Source organism: Bos taurus, chromosome 13, assembly GCF_002263795.3.
Source record: "Bos taurus isolate L1 Dominette 01449 registration number 42190680 breed Hereford chromosome 13, ARS-UCD2.0, whole genome shotgun sequence".
NCBI classification, from domain to species: domain Eukaryota; kingdom Metazoa; phylum Chordata; class Mammalia; order Artiodactyla; family Bovidae; genus Bos; species Bos taurus.
The window spans coordinates 68,551,414-68,565,819 of record NC_037340.1 but is presented as its reverse complement, the minus strand read 5'-3'; the positions used below and the strand labels follow the sequence as shown (position 1 = coordinate 68,565,819).

General features: G+C 45.4%; 1 long non-coding RNA gene and 1 pseudogene across 1 annotated transcript in view; both read right to left on the bottom strand.

The window, feature by feature from the left end:
* The window catches only part of LOC132346838 (craniofacial development protein 2-like), a 115,353-nt pseudogene that overhangs the window by 27,636 nt on the left and 73,311 nt on the right, over positions 1–14,406 (bottom strand).
* LOC132346962 (uncharacterized) overlaps positions 1–14,406 on the bottom strand; it is a 39,753-nt gene that overhangs the window by 6,600 nt on the left and 18,747 nt on the right. The window contains exons 2-4 of the long non-coding RNA XR_009496998.1: positions 12,735–12,856; positions 10,453–10,721; positions 9,613–9,779 (exon numbers count right to left, since the gene is read on the bottom strand). This is a non-coding gene — a long non-coding RNA (uncharacterized lncRNA). The remainder of the gene's footprint in view (positions 1–9,612; positions 9,780–10,452; positions 10,722–12,734; positions 12,857–14,406) is intronic.

Genomic DNA, 14,406 nt, shown 5'->3' with positions numbered 1-14,406 from the left:
GAGAAAGGCAAAGTTAGGTGGTGTATGCCCTTAGCAAATTTATTAAGCCTCTTTTTCAGTCGTCAAAAATGGAAAAGACAAATTGGACACCTAAAGCAATTGAGTTTGTTTAGCTGAATTGACGCTGCTCTTCTGAAATAGATGGAGTTTCTCCCTCAGTTCATTCCAGAGCACTAAGTATTTGTCTCCAAGATCTTTGAGGGTGGACGTGGGGCCCTTAGAACAGACACCCATATATACTAAATAAAAGTGCACAAAATAGAATCTACCAGTGCTAAGGCTTCCAGGGGTCATGTTTTCTGAAGAAGGCCTCCTCCTCATCACTGGCTCCATGAGTGACACGCAAAAACAGAGTTCAAAATATCCTCTTAGACAGCAGCATGGTCATGGTTAATGCTTCAACCTGCCTGATGTTAGTGGAGAAGGAAATGGCAACCCACTCCAGTGTTCTTGCCTAGAGAATCCTGTGGACAGAGGAGCCTGGTGGGCCACTGACCATAGGGTCGCACAGTCGGACACAACTGAAGCGACTTAGCATGCATGCATGCATTGGAGAAGGAAATGGCAACCCACTCCAGTATTCTTGCCTGCAGAATCCCAGGGATAGAGGAGCCTGGTGGGCTGCTGTCTATGGGGTCACACAGAATCAGACACAACTGAAGCTACTTAGCAGCAGCGGCAGCAGCAGCCTGATGCTAGATTATTGCAGAGAAGTATATAACAACAAAAAACACAGGTCAACCATTTAAATTTGAACTTCAGACTAAATGTTTTATACACACACACACACACACACACACACACACACATATATCAAGTCACGAAGTTGTGTTTTACTGTGATCCCATGGACTGCAGTACACCAGACTTCCCTGTCCCCTAGCTATATGTATGAAAGTGAAAGTGTCAGTCGCTCAGTCGTATCTGACTCTTTGTAACCCTATGGACTGTCAGGCTCCTCTGTCCATGGCATTCTCCAGGCAATAATACTGAAGTGGGTTGCCATTCTCTTCTCCAGGGTATCTTCCTGACCCAGGAATTGAACCCAGGTCACCTGCGTTGCAGGCAGATTCTTTACCATCTGAGCCACAAGGAAGCCCATCTGTACGTATATAGATACAGATACATAGGCTTTATATATAAAGTATTTGTTGCTCATTTTTTCTTCTGAAATTCAAGCCTAGCTGGATAGTCTATACTTTACCTGACAACCGTAACAGGGAGCTTAGGCAAGACTCTAGCGTTTCCTGGTTACTGTCAGGAACTCTGCCACACAGAGCGCTGAGGAAGCAAGAATAGACACCGGGGACAGGAAACAGTCCCGGGATATGATCAGTCAACAACCATGAGCACAGGCAGTCTCTCCCTTCTGCTCCAGCAAATCATGATGTTTGAGAACCAGACAGCCCCATTCCCAGCAGTCACCTAAAACTCGGTTTTTTCCTTCGTTTTGTTTCCGCATCTACCTGCATCCAGCGATTTCCCTCTGGTCGGTTCTACTGTGGTAGCAGTGAGAGTTGTTCTGAAGCCTGGCTGACTCACAGTATGCAAGGGACCTCCTTAAAGATAGATCCTCCAGGTTTCACCAAGCAAGTAGGTTAGGGGTTGAACCTGGGAGTCTGTTTTCTTCTTTTTTTTTTTTTTTTTTAATCTGTTTGAGAGATTCTGATAATTAGCCATTTGGGGATACAACGTGTTTTGAGCCTGTGTCTGAATATCTCAGGTCTCCCGGACACTACACAGTTTCACAGAGGCAATGATAAAGGCTGGAATGAAAGATGGTCCATTCATGGGATGGGAGTGATAAGGGGAAATAGAGCTCAGAATGTTGTGGAAGGAAGGCTCAAAAGCCTAATAAAGGGTTCACACAGTGCTGGGGAAATAATGAGTGGAAGGTCTAAGATTAAAGAGGTTGGCTTTCACCATGAGGAATCTGGGTCACAAATTGAAACTCCATAGGAAAAAAGCAGATAAAGGAGGTACTGCCCTGGGCCTGTTGGCAGTACAAAATCAAATTATTTGAAAAATCAATTCATCTCTCTGGATGTCTTTATATGTAAAATGAAGATTCTTTTTTTTTTTAACATTCATTTATTGGAATGAGTATCCATGAGCCAATCATCTAGAGTATTAGAAGAGCAGCATGAATACAGTAGGGAAGATGCCTGCCTTCACAAAGCATACAGGCTATCAGAGAAGACAGACAGTAAACCAGGAGAAGGGAACAAATAGGCATGTTTATAACTAGTTATAGTTAGTGATTGCTAGTTAATGCTATAAATGGAACAAATAGTTACAGAAAAGGATGCTTTCAATAAATTAAACACACACACACACACACACCCCCCACACACACACCCCCCACACACACAGAGGTGTGAGTGTAAAGGACAAGAAGAAGATAAGCGTATCAGTCAATGTGTAGCCAGGAAAGAAAATCACAGGCCAGGTATTTCAATAGAGAGAATTTAATGCAGGGGACTAGCTTTAAAAATATAAGAAGAGTTAAAACAGCAAAGAAAAGATGAGAAAAATCCAGAGATTAGCAATCGTAGAGAGCCACTGCCTTATCTATGACTAAGGGCCAAAGGAAGTAAGTCCAGGAGTCTTGTGGACGGTGGAACTGTGGCAGGCTTGCTGCGACCATGAAAAGACAGAATGTGCAGGGGGAGCTGGTGCTGCAGCAGGAGTACAGTTGCTGCCAGAGATGTAGCCCCAGCTGCAGAGAGGGAGAACGTTACCTTACCTGCCTTAGTCCTGCCCTACTAGCTCCTGCCAAGTCCTTCCATTGGCAGGAGCTAGCTGTCAAGAGAGCCTGGAAATGTAGCTCCCTGTACTACAGGGCAGGTGGAGAGAAGGGTAGGAAATGCATCTGACTGCAAAGCAAATGGCCTGCACGAGTGGTAGGTGATAGACCGGAGGATGAAATAGGGATGGTGCCAGTATCATCGAATTGCTATCGTGGAAGACAGGATGGCATGTGTGAAATCCTTGGCCCGGTCCTGGTGCATGATACACACTCAAGTTCCTATCAGTCTGATGACCTAATTTTTAGTGTTATTTTTAATATTTATTTTCATGTATTTCTTTGGCTGCACTGGATCTTAGTTGCAGTACATCTTCACTGCAGTATGCAAGATCTTTAGTTACAGCAGGCAAGCCATTAGCTGCATTATGTGGGATCTAGTTCCCTCACCAGGGAACCCAGCTTCCCTGCATTAGGAGCACGGAGTCTTAGCCACTGGACCACCAGGGAAGTTCTCAATGACCTGTTACTGACTCACCAAATTCATGCATGGGGATGGGACATCGGGCGAAGAAAACTGTCAGACTGGAGAAAGACGTGCATGAGAGCAAGGCAAGGACCCAGACAGAACTGCAGTGCCAGAACAGGATCAGATCAGATCAGATCAGTCGCTCAGTCGTGTTCAACTCTTTGCGACCCCATGAATTGCAGCACGCCAGGCCTCCCTGTCCATCACCAACTCCCGGAGTTCAAGGGACTATGAAATAGCCTTAGCAGGTGCCTGTTTTCTTTACAGGTCCTACAGGACAGACTGTGTCTAACATTGGATCTGAGACCCGGCTCTCAGAGCAAGGCATGAGTCATGTTCAGCCAATGGGCCTAGGTGAAGTGATCGTACACCCACCTGAGTGGATAAAGTTGCACTTGGGAGTAAAGAAACTCTGTCTTGGGAAAGCTAATTGTCTCTATCCCCTTTCCCCTACTTATGGCTGGTAACTGGTCAGAGAGAGTGATATTCGGGACCTCCTGGATGTGACTGGGCGAGCATAGTGAAAATATTGCATAGAAAAGTGCTCCCTCGCATGAGGAATCAGACGACTCCGTTTCCTAGAGACCAGTGCAGCTAGATGTATCACTGGGTGATGTACTTGGTCGATCATACAGGGTGCGGGGAACTCACAAGGCACACTGCAAAGGAGGCCACAAGAAGCAGGAAGATCTTTACGTATCAACAGTTCCCCCTTATGGGAAGATTATGCTGGAAGAAGGTGAGTTTAGAAGTTAGACAAACCTGGATTTGCACTGCTTAGAAACATGGTATTGGGAAAAGTTTCTTCTTGTTTCCTTACCCACAAGCTGGAGATAATAATGTATATATACCTCATACATAGAGTCAAAAATACAGAGTGATAAAGTATATAAAAGAAACTGTATATAAAACAATCCATTCATTTATTAACTCACTGAGCATTTATTATCCCACTACATTGAAAGAACATGGTGAAGAAAATGAACATGGTCTGCTTTACGGACACTGCAGGAGAGAAATACATGAAACATTGTGCTTAAAAATAATTTCACTATGATGAAGAAGCTGCTAAAGGAGAGCTAAATTCTGAAGCATCAGGAAAAAGGTGGGTCCTGTGTAACTTTGGTGTTTTCTTTCACTATTTCATCTTTTCCTCCTGTAGCAAGTAGTGTCAGTGCCTACCCACACGTCCTGGGCTATATCCCTTCAGTGTGCTCAGAATACACACCAGTGTCTGCAACTCTTTGCTTGTAGCTTTTTTCCAAAGCAGCTGAAGGCTGCCATGCCCTCCTTCAGGCAGACAGGAAGTGCTAGAAATAACACCCCTGGGAGCCATCTTCCGCACCCCCGCCCCGCACATGGAGGAATTCTGAGGCATTCATTGTCTGCCAGCACGCCCTTAGGGGAATAAGTTCCAGGTGCCCACAGTGTGGTTTGCTAGCTTACCTTTTTTGGCTGCTGTCCCTTTTTCTCACTTCCACGTTCCCCTACAGGTGTTTTCTGCACCTCCTAAATACACTACTTACACCAAATTCCTTGACTCGGTCGTTCTTATGAGGACCTAAAGCAAGACAAGGGCTTCCCTGGTGGCTCAGTGGTAAAGAATCCACCCGCCATTGCAGGAGATGTGGGTTTGATCCCTGGGTCGGGGAGATTTCTCGGAGAAGGAAATGGCAACCCACTCCAGTATTCTGGCCTGGGAAATCCCATGGACAGAGGAGCCTGACAGGCTCCATTCCATAGCATCATAAAAGAGGTGGACACAACTTAGCAACTAAACAACAACACCAGCAAAAAAAAAAAACAAAAGAAGTCTTCACTCAAACTCATCTGAGTCCCTAAGCTTTGATATCCTCCCACGTTGGGCACAAAATGCATCCATAAACGCATAAACAGACTTGTTGGAATAGATGGATCTTATCATACAGGATCTAAACCAGGACATTCTGGAGCATGAAGGGGGTGCCATTAAAAGAACATCAAGAAAATATTGTGCTGGACAAACTGGTTCATGGTCATCCAGTCTCAATGATGCTTTGAACTTTCCAGTAAGGTGTCCAGGCCAGCATCCTGGTGGCTGACCAGTGGGGTGAGCACTCCTCAAAGAGAAGGCATCATAGCTACTTAGCTGACCTGTCAGAACCTCGGGGCCTCACAATCCCAGAGCTGGCAAAACCGAGGCACCCTGGACACCAGGAAGAACCTTTGTACCTAGCGCACTCGCACAAACTCACAGCTTTTAGGAGAAAAATAACACAGGTTTGTCGACCGTCACCTCCTTTGGGTGGCTGCAGCTTTTTAAGAGCCAAAGGGTCCCCAGTGAATGTGGATCACAACAGCACACAAGAAATGATTGACTGGGATAGCTTTGCAGGGGATGAAGGCTTGATGTTGGAGTCCTGCTCGGCTGGCACATTTCCTGTGCACGGGGGCTGCTCTGGGTGCTTAGGGGGCAGGGAGGAGGGGTTCTCAATGAAGGAAGTTTCTATGCAAACCCTGCAAGCCCTCACCGATCAGGTTACAGCTTCGCTTCGCTAATTCCCATTGAGTTTTTCTTTCCTCCCAAACATTTCAACTCAGATAGCTATATAAGTTCAAATGTTCTTTTATAGAGGGAAATAAACAGCTTTTATAGCCTGAAAACAGCAAGCTTAGGGATCAACTGCTCACCGCTGAAGCAGGCATGTTTAAGTTGAAGAAAGAGATGGCATTCTTTCCTTATTGTTAGCTGTATTTTTCCCCCAAAACTAATAGGCAGTAGAGTATAAATTAGCTGCCTTCTAAGTTGCCAGGGAGAGAAGTGAATGCATTGAACTCTGGGCATTTTGCTACAAGGCTGCCCCCGTCTGGTTCCCACCACAATGCGATTTCTGGAGAAATCCAACTGTTGTAAGAAAGAGCAGTTCAGAGTTGGGGCAAGTCAAGGTCAGGGGCCTGGCTGCTGCTTACTCTTTTTCCACCTTCTAGTTACCATTTCTGTCTTCTCAACACATCCTACACTTGTTTCTAAGAGCCAAAATATATAACTGAGGTTAGAGAGAATTTGGACAACCCGCAGTTCCAAACTATGATGGACGGGTGAGGTTGAAAGGCAGAGGAGCGTGGGAATAACAGGAACAGACGGGACCCACACTCTCCTGTGCTAACACTGGCCATTCCATTCCAGGAGTAACTGCAGAGTCTATCGATGTCCCTCCCTTAGCCTCTGGTGGTTTGCTGGCCATGTTTGGCATCCCTTGACTTTTAGAAGCATCGCTTCGATCTCTGCCTTAATCTTCGCATGGTGTTCTCCCCACATATATGTCACTGTGTCCAAATTTCCCCCTTTATATAAGGACTTCAGCCGCATTGCATTAGGGCCCATCCTAATGACCTCATTTTAACTTAACTGATTATCTCTGCAATGATCCTGTTTCCAAATAGGTCACTTTGTGAGGTGCAGCACTGGGGTTTGGGATGTCAGTATATGAATTGAGGGGGGGAGGTCGCAATTCAGTGCGCTTACCACGCCCGTTCTGTGAGTCAATGCAACAGAGTTGAGAGCTCTCCCCACCTCCCTGGGCACACATTTAATTTTTCATAAAAAATGTTCATTATATAGCAACAGTATCAGTGAACTTCAACTGTCCAACGATCTTCTACACTGGTCTGTTAAGTTACACAAGATCGTGGCCCTTTAGTCCAAGGATGTTCAGGGAACGTTTCTGGGAGAAACAAGAGGGAAAGCATGAAGAGCAAAGTCATAAAATTGTTGACAGCCATCTCCTTTCACAAAAGGAGGGCTCTAGAGGTACACTTGTAGGGCCCCTTCTCCACTGCCTTAAAACCATGATTCATCCACTCACTTTTCCTGCTCTTTCTGTTTTTTTTTTTCTTTATTTTAAATTTCCAACTCTCCTTACTCCCCGCTGCCACCAAGACACTTAGCACCTGCATCCCCACTCTGTGCTGAGTCTCAACAGCTATTGTCAAGAGGACGAAGGAAGTATGGAAAACTGGGAGTTTACCAAAGCATTCCTAATACAATTCATAGGCTGTCAGCAGTTGTTTATGCCTTCATATTAATCCGGGATTTATATTTATTTTATTCGGATGATATCATATGATGCCTAATTGCTTTGGAGAGTTTAGAATTGCTTTTGTAGAACTATGGGGCTTGAGTCATGAATCCTAATGCCTTGCTGCTAACAGGCTTTTGTCAGGCTTTTGTCATGCTCCAGAGGATGTTTCCTGTCTCTTCTCATTCAGAAGAGAGTGCTCACACCCTAGTGAGTTAATAAAAGTGGAGAGAGAGTGTGATCTTGATCTTGCAGCAGGCTTTCGAAGAAGCTCTTAGTTGGGGCTGCATATGCCAGACACATTTGAAGCACTTGCCAGATCCCTAGCCCTTAGCTTGGAAATGTTTCTCCCAGCCCATCTTTTAAGAGAGACCATTTTAAAGAAAGACCAAGATAGTGTCACCTACAAATTGGCACTTGCCATCTACCTCTACAAGGATGGAGGAGCCTGGTGGGCTACAGTCCTTAGGGTCACAAAAAGTTGAGCATGACTGAGCAGCTGAGTATGTCGCCCATATACGCACACTGGTCTATCTGCCAGGCACACCTTGTCTCCATACGTGTGTTCACATCGTTCCTCCAGTGTTAATGCCCCTCCTTCCCTCTCTTCCTTAAACTCCCTGCTCATACTCACCCTCCAAAGTCCTATATGCATGTCGCCTCTTTTCTGTTTAACTTCTCCTAATATGCTGATGGGGCTTCCCAGGTAGCACTAGAGGTAAAGAACCCTCTTGCCAATGCAGGACACTGTAAGAGACCTGGGTTCAGTTCCTGAGTAGGGAAGATCTTCTGGAGGAGGGCATGGCAACCCACTCCAGTAGTCTTGCCTGGAGAATCCCATGGACAGAGGAGCCTGGGGGAATACAGTCCATGGGGTTGCACAGAGTTGGACACGACTGAAGCGACTTAGCATGCACTCACTGCTGATACTGGGAAAGCATCTTGTACCCCTCCCAATGTTTCATGTATCTCCTGCCTAGCTCTCTTGTCACATTTATCCCATTCTGTGGTTGGACCAAGAAACAAAAACCATGCTAAGGTGTAAAGACAGAAAATAAAAACCGAAGCTATGCCAAGTATTGAAGACAGGAAACTATGCCAAGTATTGAAGACAGGGAAAGGTTGTATAGGTGCTGAAAAAGCTCAGAAGCCAAGGAACATGATCTGAACCCTGGCTAAGGTGTGAATCCCTGAATTTCAGTCTCAGCCTCTGGGTTAATCTTAGGACTTCCCTAGAATCACCAACCCCAGCTCAGAACAGCACAATCCGCTGAATGCTGAAATGAGCAGTGCTCAGTAATTCCAAACAAGTGATGGGAACATCTTAGACTATGTGTTCTTTCCCTAGCCCTTCAAATTACTAAATTCTTCTCATCTGTCACTTGGTGGTGAGTAATTCCGAGTGGTTCCCTGGAAAGACTGAATTGCAGCTTGTGTGCTGTTGGGCCAATGACCATGGATTTTCCCTTGCCTTCTCCACTCAGCCTCCAAGGAGGGAATGTGGATCAGGACATTCTCTTCTGGGAAACAGAGAAAGAAATGCTCTGGGGAGTGGTGTGTGTGTCCCTTGTAAAGAGAGTATCAACCAGGCCCTGGGGATTGGTGACGTGGTTCTGTTGAAGGTGTGTTTAACAAAGTCTTGATGCAACTTCCCATTGGTCTCTCTTCATCCTTGAGAATTAATCCTATAAACTAACATCTATTGCTACTTATTATTTACCAGGGCTTCCCTGGTGGCTAAGCAGTAAAGAATTTGCCTGCCGTGCAAGAGACACAGGTTTGATTCCTGCATCAGGAAGATCACTGGAGAAGGAAATGGAAACCCACTCCAGTATTCTTAACTGGGAAATCCCATGGACAGAGGAGCCTGGTGGGCTACAGTTCATGGGTCATAGAAGAGTCGGACACGACTAAGCAACTAAACAACAATTATGTACCAGGCACCATGCTAACTCATTTGTACATGTTATTTCATTTCAAACTCATAATGCTTGGCAGAGCAGGTATCATCATCAATATCCCATTTTACACATGGGCAAACTGAGGCTCAGAGAGGGAAAACAACTCAGAGCAAACAGTGGTGGCGGAATTTGAATCAAGGAGTATCTAAATCTAGGCCCCCGGGGTTATTCTTGACTCTCCAGTTCCGACATTTGCTCACATCTTAAAGAAGAGTATGACACTGAACAATTTTTGACACCTATCATACATTAGTCAGCCAACAACCACTGCCCTAAGGGCATGGAGAGATAGGCAAGGCCACCATTCACCCCAGCTTACCCAGTTAATGCCAGGTGTCTCAGCACTCCAGTGGGGCTGGCATTGATTCCACTCGTATCATTCTTAAAAATCTCAGGTTTGGGACTTCCCTGGCAGTCCAGTGGTTAAGACTCCACATTTCCACTGCAGGAGGCATGGGTTCAATCCCTGGTCAGGAAACTAAGATCCTGCTGGTGGCATGGCCAAAAATAGAAAGAAAAAGTCTCAGGTTTAATGACACAGTACGTGATCACTCAATATAGAGGCAATGTTTGCTGCGATGCCTGGAGCAGAGTGATTTCTTGCAAAGTATTAATTTAATTGAAAGATACTCAATTCCCTGTGGAGCAGTATCATCCCCAAACCGAGGTGGCACCTCCTACACACAGTCTGCATCTCTTAGAGGAGGCAGGTGAGGTTCTCACAACCAGAAATGACCCTAACCCCTAGTCCCCTGCCCCACTATCCCAACACATCCTCTTCCAGGAACAACACTGGAGCCAGAGATTGAAGCAGCCGTGGTTTAACCCCATGCCTCTGAACCAGAGGGCCCCCCACCCTCGACCCTGGAAGCCTAACACTGTGATGTGGTGTCCACTCCCTGGTTCTCCCACTTTCCTTACATCCTCTCACAGTCTGCACATGTGGGCTTTTCCCTCCCCGGAGTGTGGTCACTAATAACTCTCACTCCTGATGAATAGCCCCAGCACTGTCAGAACCGCACAGTCAAGGAATGTCCGTATCTGCCAGGCCTGGGTCATGCTGGTGTCAGTGGCCTCAGCCCTCTCTGTGGTCACTGTTGGCACAGGTTTAAAGGCATTCGTCAGTCCCAGCTACACCCCTGTCCTTGGGGGACCCCACCTTTGATCTTTCACAAGCCTCTCTCCATAACCACATCCCAGCTCTCGCAAGTTGTAAACGGCCGTGTCCATCCTCTGCAGAGGCCACTGGTCTTCTGGGCATCTCTTTCTTCTGTGGCACAGCTGAAGCCTTTGTGCATGTTGGTCCAGGTGCTGGCACGCTTCCATCTCCTGTCCTCTGCCTGGCTGAGTCTTTCTCACACCTTATGTCTCAACTGACAAGCCATCCATCTTGAGAGGCCTCCCAAGATCACCTCTGCTGAAGCATCCCTAAAGTGAAAGTGTTCGTCGCTCAGTTGTGTCTGAACTCTCTGTGACCCCATGGACTGTAGCCCGCCAGGCTCCTCTGTCCATGGAATTCTCCAGGCAAGAATATTGGAGTGGGTAGCCATTCTTTTCTCCAGGGGATCTACTCCACCCAGGGATGGAACTTGGGTCTCCTGCATTGCAGGAAGATTCTTTACCATCTGAGCCACCAGGGAAGTACAAGTTAAGTTACTATATTTAGCTTCATTGTTTGGTTTCTCCACTGGAATATAAGGCCCACAAGGCCAGGTCCAATGCCTGAATTTCCAGCACTATCTCCCCTGACCTCCCAGCACTATCTCCCCAGGTTGGGCGCAGGCTGGCCCACTATTGTGAGAGGTGACTGTGTGTCCTCTGTACCACGCTCTATCTCCCAGGCTTGTGACTATATATATTTGTCCAAAAAGCATCACTTGGGGTTTCACTTTTTCATTCAGCTGGTAAATGATTCAACTTTAAAAAAAAATATTTTCCATCTAATTATTTATTTTATTTTATTTATTTGGCTGTGCTGGTCTTAGTTGTGGCATGTGGGATCTAGTTCCCCCATCAGACCTCAAACCCAGAGCCTGTGCATCAGGAGTGCAGACTCTGAGCCACTGGACTACCAGGGAAATCCCTGATGCCATCTTAAACTCCATGAATTCTTTAAAGTTGCAGATAACAGTTCATGCTTATATGTGGTTATTTTATTATTCTAATTCAAATTGTCATTGTTATGCTTGAAGGGTCTTGGGTAAAAGTGAAGTTATGGAAATTATTGTTTACTGAAGGCTACTCTGTGCCATGAAGGCTACTCTGTGCCATGAAACTGGGCATGAAACTGTCACAGAATCCAAAGCAACCGTGAAAATATTCAGAGTGTGTGTGCTCAGTTGCCTCAGTCATGCCTGACTCTTTGTGACCCTATGGACAGTAGCCCTCCAGGATCCTCTGTCCATGGAATTCCCCAGGCAAGAATACTGGAGTGGGTTTTCATGCCCTCCTCCAGGCGATCTTCCTGAGCCAGGGATCAAACCCCCATCTCCTGCATTGCAGGCAGATTCTTTACTGCTGAGCCACTGGGCCACTGCAATGTAAACTATAACCTGGGTGGCTTTTACACAGCAAAATATTTTTCTCACATTTCTGGAGGTTGGGAAGTCCAAGACTCAGTGTCTGGTAAGAGCCCACTTTCGGATCTGTCAACAGTGCCTTCTCACTTCATCCTTCCATGGGTGGCACAGGAAGCTCTGTGGGGTCTCTTTTAAAAGGACACTAATCCTATTAATGAGGGGTCCACCCTCATGACCTAGTAACCTCCAAAGACCCCACTTTCTGATATCATCACCTTGGGATTTAGGTTTCAACTCATAAATCTTGGGGGACACAAACATTTGATGTATGGGCTTCCTCGGTGGCGTAGTGGTAAAGAATCTGCCTGTCAATGCAGAAGATGCAAGAGACACAGGTTTGATTTCTAGGTCAGGAAGCTACTCTGGAGTAGGAAATGGCAACCCATTCCAGTATTCTTGCCTGGAAAATTCCATGGACGGAGGACCCTAGTGGCTCATGGGGTTGCAAAGAGTTGTATGTGACTGAGCACACACACACAAACATTTAATGTACAGAAGCAACTAAAATATATACATATGGGAAATTGCTTTGCGAACAGTGGTGTGGTATCTAGAAAGCTGTCTAGCAATGCTGCTTTCTGTGGTTTGGTGATGGTTAGCTTTAGTCCTGGCAGCTATAATTGACCATTACTTTTGATGGTTAAAATTATGATAAACCTCAACTCAAACTAGTTTAAATGACAAGGGGGAATTCAAAGGTCCATGCAACTCAACAGTTTAACGGTATCACTTCCAGGCTACAGCCCATGGGATCATAAAAGAGTCGGACACAACTTAGTGACTAAACAACAATGGCAATAACTCCCAGTGCAGTATGACCCAGGATTTAAATGTGATATTAAGGAATGGAGTTCTGTCTCACCTATTTTTGGCTGTGGTTTTTCAGGATAGGCAACATTTTCTGAAAAGCTCTTCTCCAGGTCTGATTAGAACCACCAACAGCTTCTGAGGTTTACCTTCTTCCTTATTCACATCCAGTATGTGCTGGGGGGAGGAAGGAGGGATACAGACATCACAGAATTCAAAGCAAATGTCTTGGACTATTCAGACTTCTATAGCATAAACTATAACCTGAGTGGCTTTTGATTTCATCAACCTAAGGGACCTTCTGATTTCATCCTCTGAAAAAAGAGGCTGTCTTCTTACAACCTCAGAACATGTCTCCTTGGGCTGAGGATGTTCACCTGAGGATACATGCTGGATCCTGAAGTCTTCACCATGGCCCGAATGGACTGGTTGTCTTAAGTCAATCAGATATTTTGGGCTGACCATCAATCCCATCATAAAGGCACAGTGAGGGGATGGGAGAAGGGTGAGTTCCCTGTTGGCAGTTAGCACAATCTAGGAGGAGAAACCAGTCATGAGAGCTGGGGAGAGAACCAAGAAACGTTCCTGCTATAACTTAACTCTATAGTCATGATGCTCTGCTTAGAGCTCAGTCATTCATTTGCTCTTTGAAGGGACTCCATTCTAGCATCTGCCTTTTACCAGAGGAGCTAAAGATACAGACATGATCATGACTGGACCACGGCTTGTGTATGAAGAGCCCAAAGAGGAGGTTATTACCTATAGGCTACACAGCAGAGGTGGCATCTTCCTTGGATCTTAAACAATGTCTGGTTTTCCTGGCAGAAAGTGTGAGGTGAGGGTGAGGAGTGGAGGGAAGCCACTGCAGCAGTCACGTGTCATTTCTGAACAAGCCCCAGGAATGGAGGAAAGTTGCATGAAGACAATCCAGGAGGAAGGGATGAAAGTGACAGGAGGGAAGAAGAAAAAGAAGGTGAGCCATGTTGAGATGGGCCAGATGTACCACTGTTCAAAGAGCTAGTGAGGTTTCATATTAGTCGATCTTAACCACAGGTATAAACAATTGACTAAACAATTAGAAAGATATAAGTTTTCTTCTTAAATTTTAACATAGAAGAATATAAATTCTAGGAGACTTCCCTGGTGATCCGGTGGTTATTAACCCATCTTGCAGTGCAGAGGACGTGGGTTCAATTCCTGGTTGACGAACTAAGATCCCATGTGCCAGGGAGTGACTAAGCCCGAGCTGGAGCTAGTAAGCCCGCAACTATGAGCCCATATATCACAGCTAGAGAGCTCGTGCTACATGACAAAAAACGCCACATGATGCAACTAAGACCCGAATCAGCCAAATAAACAAATACTTTAAAAAAAATGTAAAAAAGAAATACAAATTCTATATGGCCTAAAAAGTTAAAGAGCAAAATGAATACTAGTCCATTGTATTACTCAGCCATTAACAGTCACACAATAATGCCATTTGCAGCAACATGAATGGACTTAGAAATTATACTAAGTGAAATAAGCCAGACAGAGAAAGACAAATATTACATGATAAGACGTATGTGGAATCTAAAAAAATTATACGAATGAACTTATTTACAAAATAGAAATATATTCATAGATGTAGCTGACAAACTTACAGTTACCAAAGGGGAAGGGGGTTGGAGATAAATTAGAAGTGTGGGATTAGCACATACACACTACTGTATATAAGACAGATGACC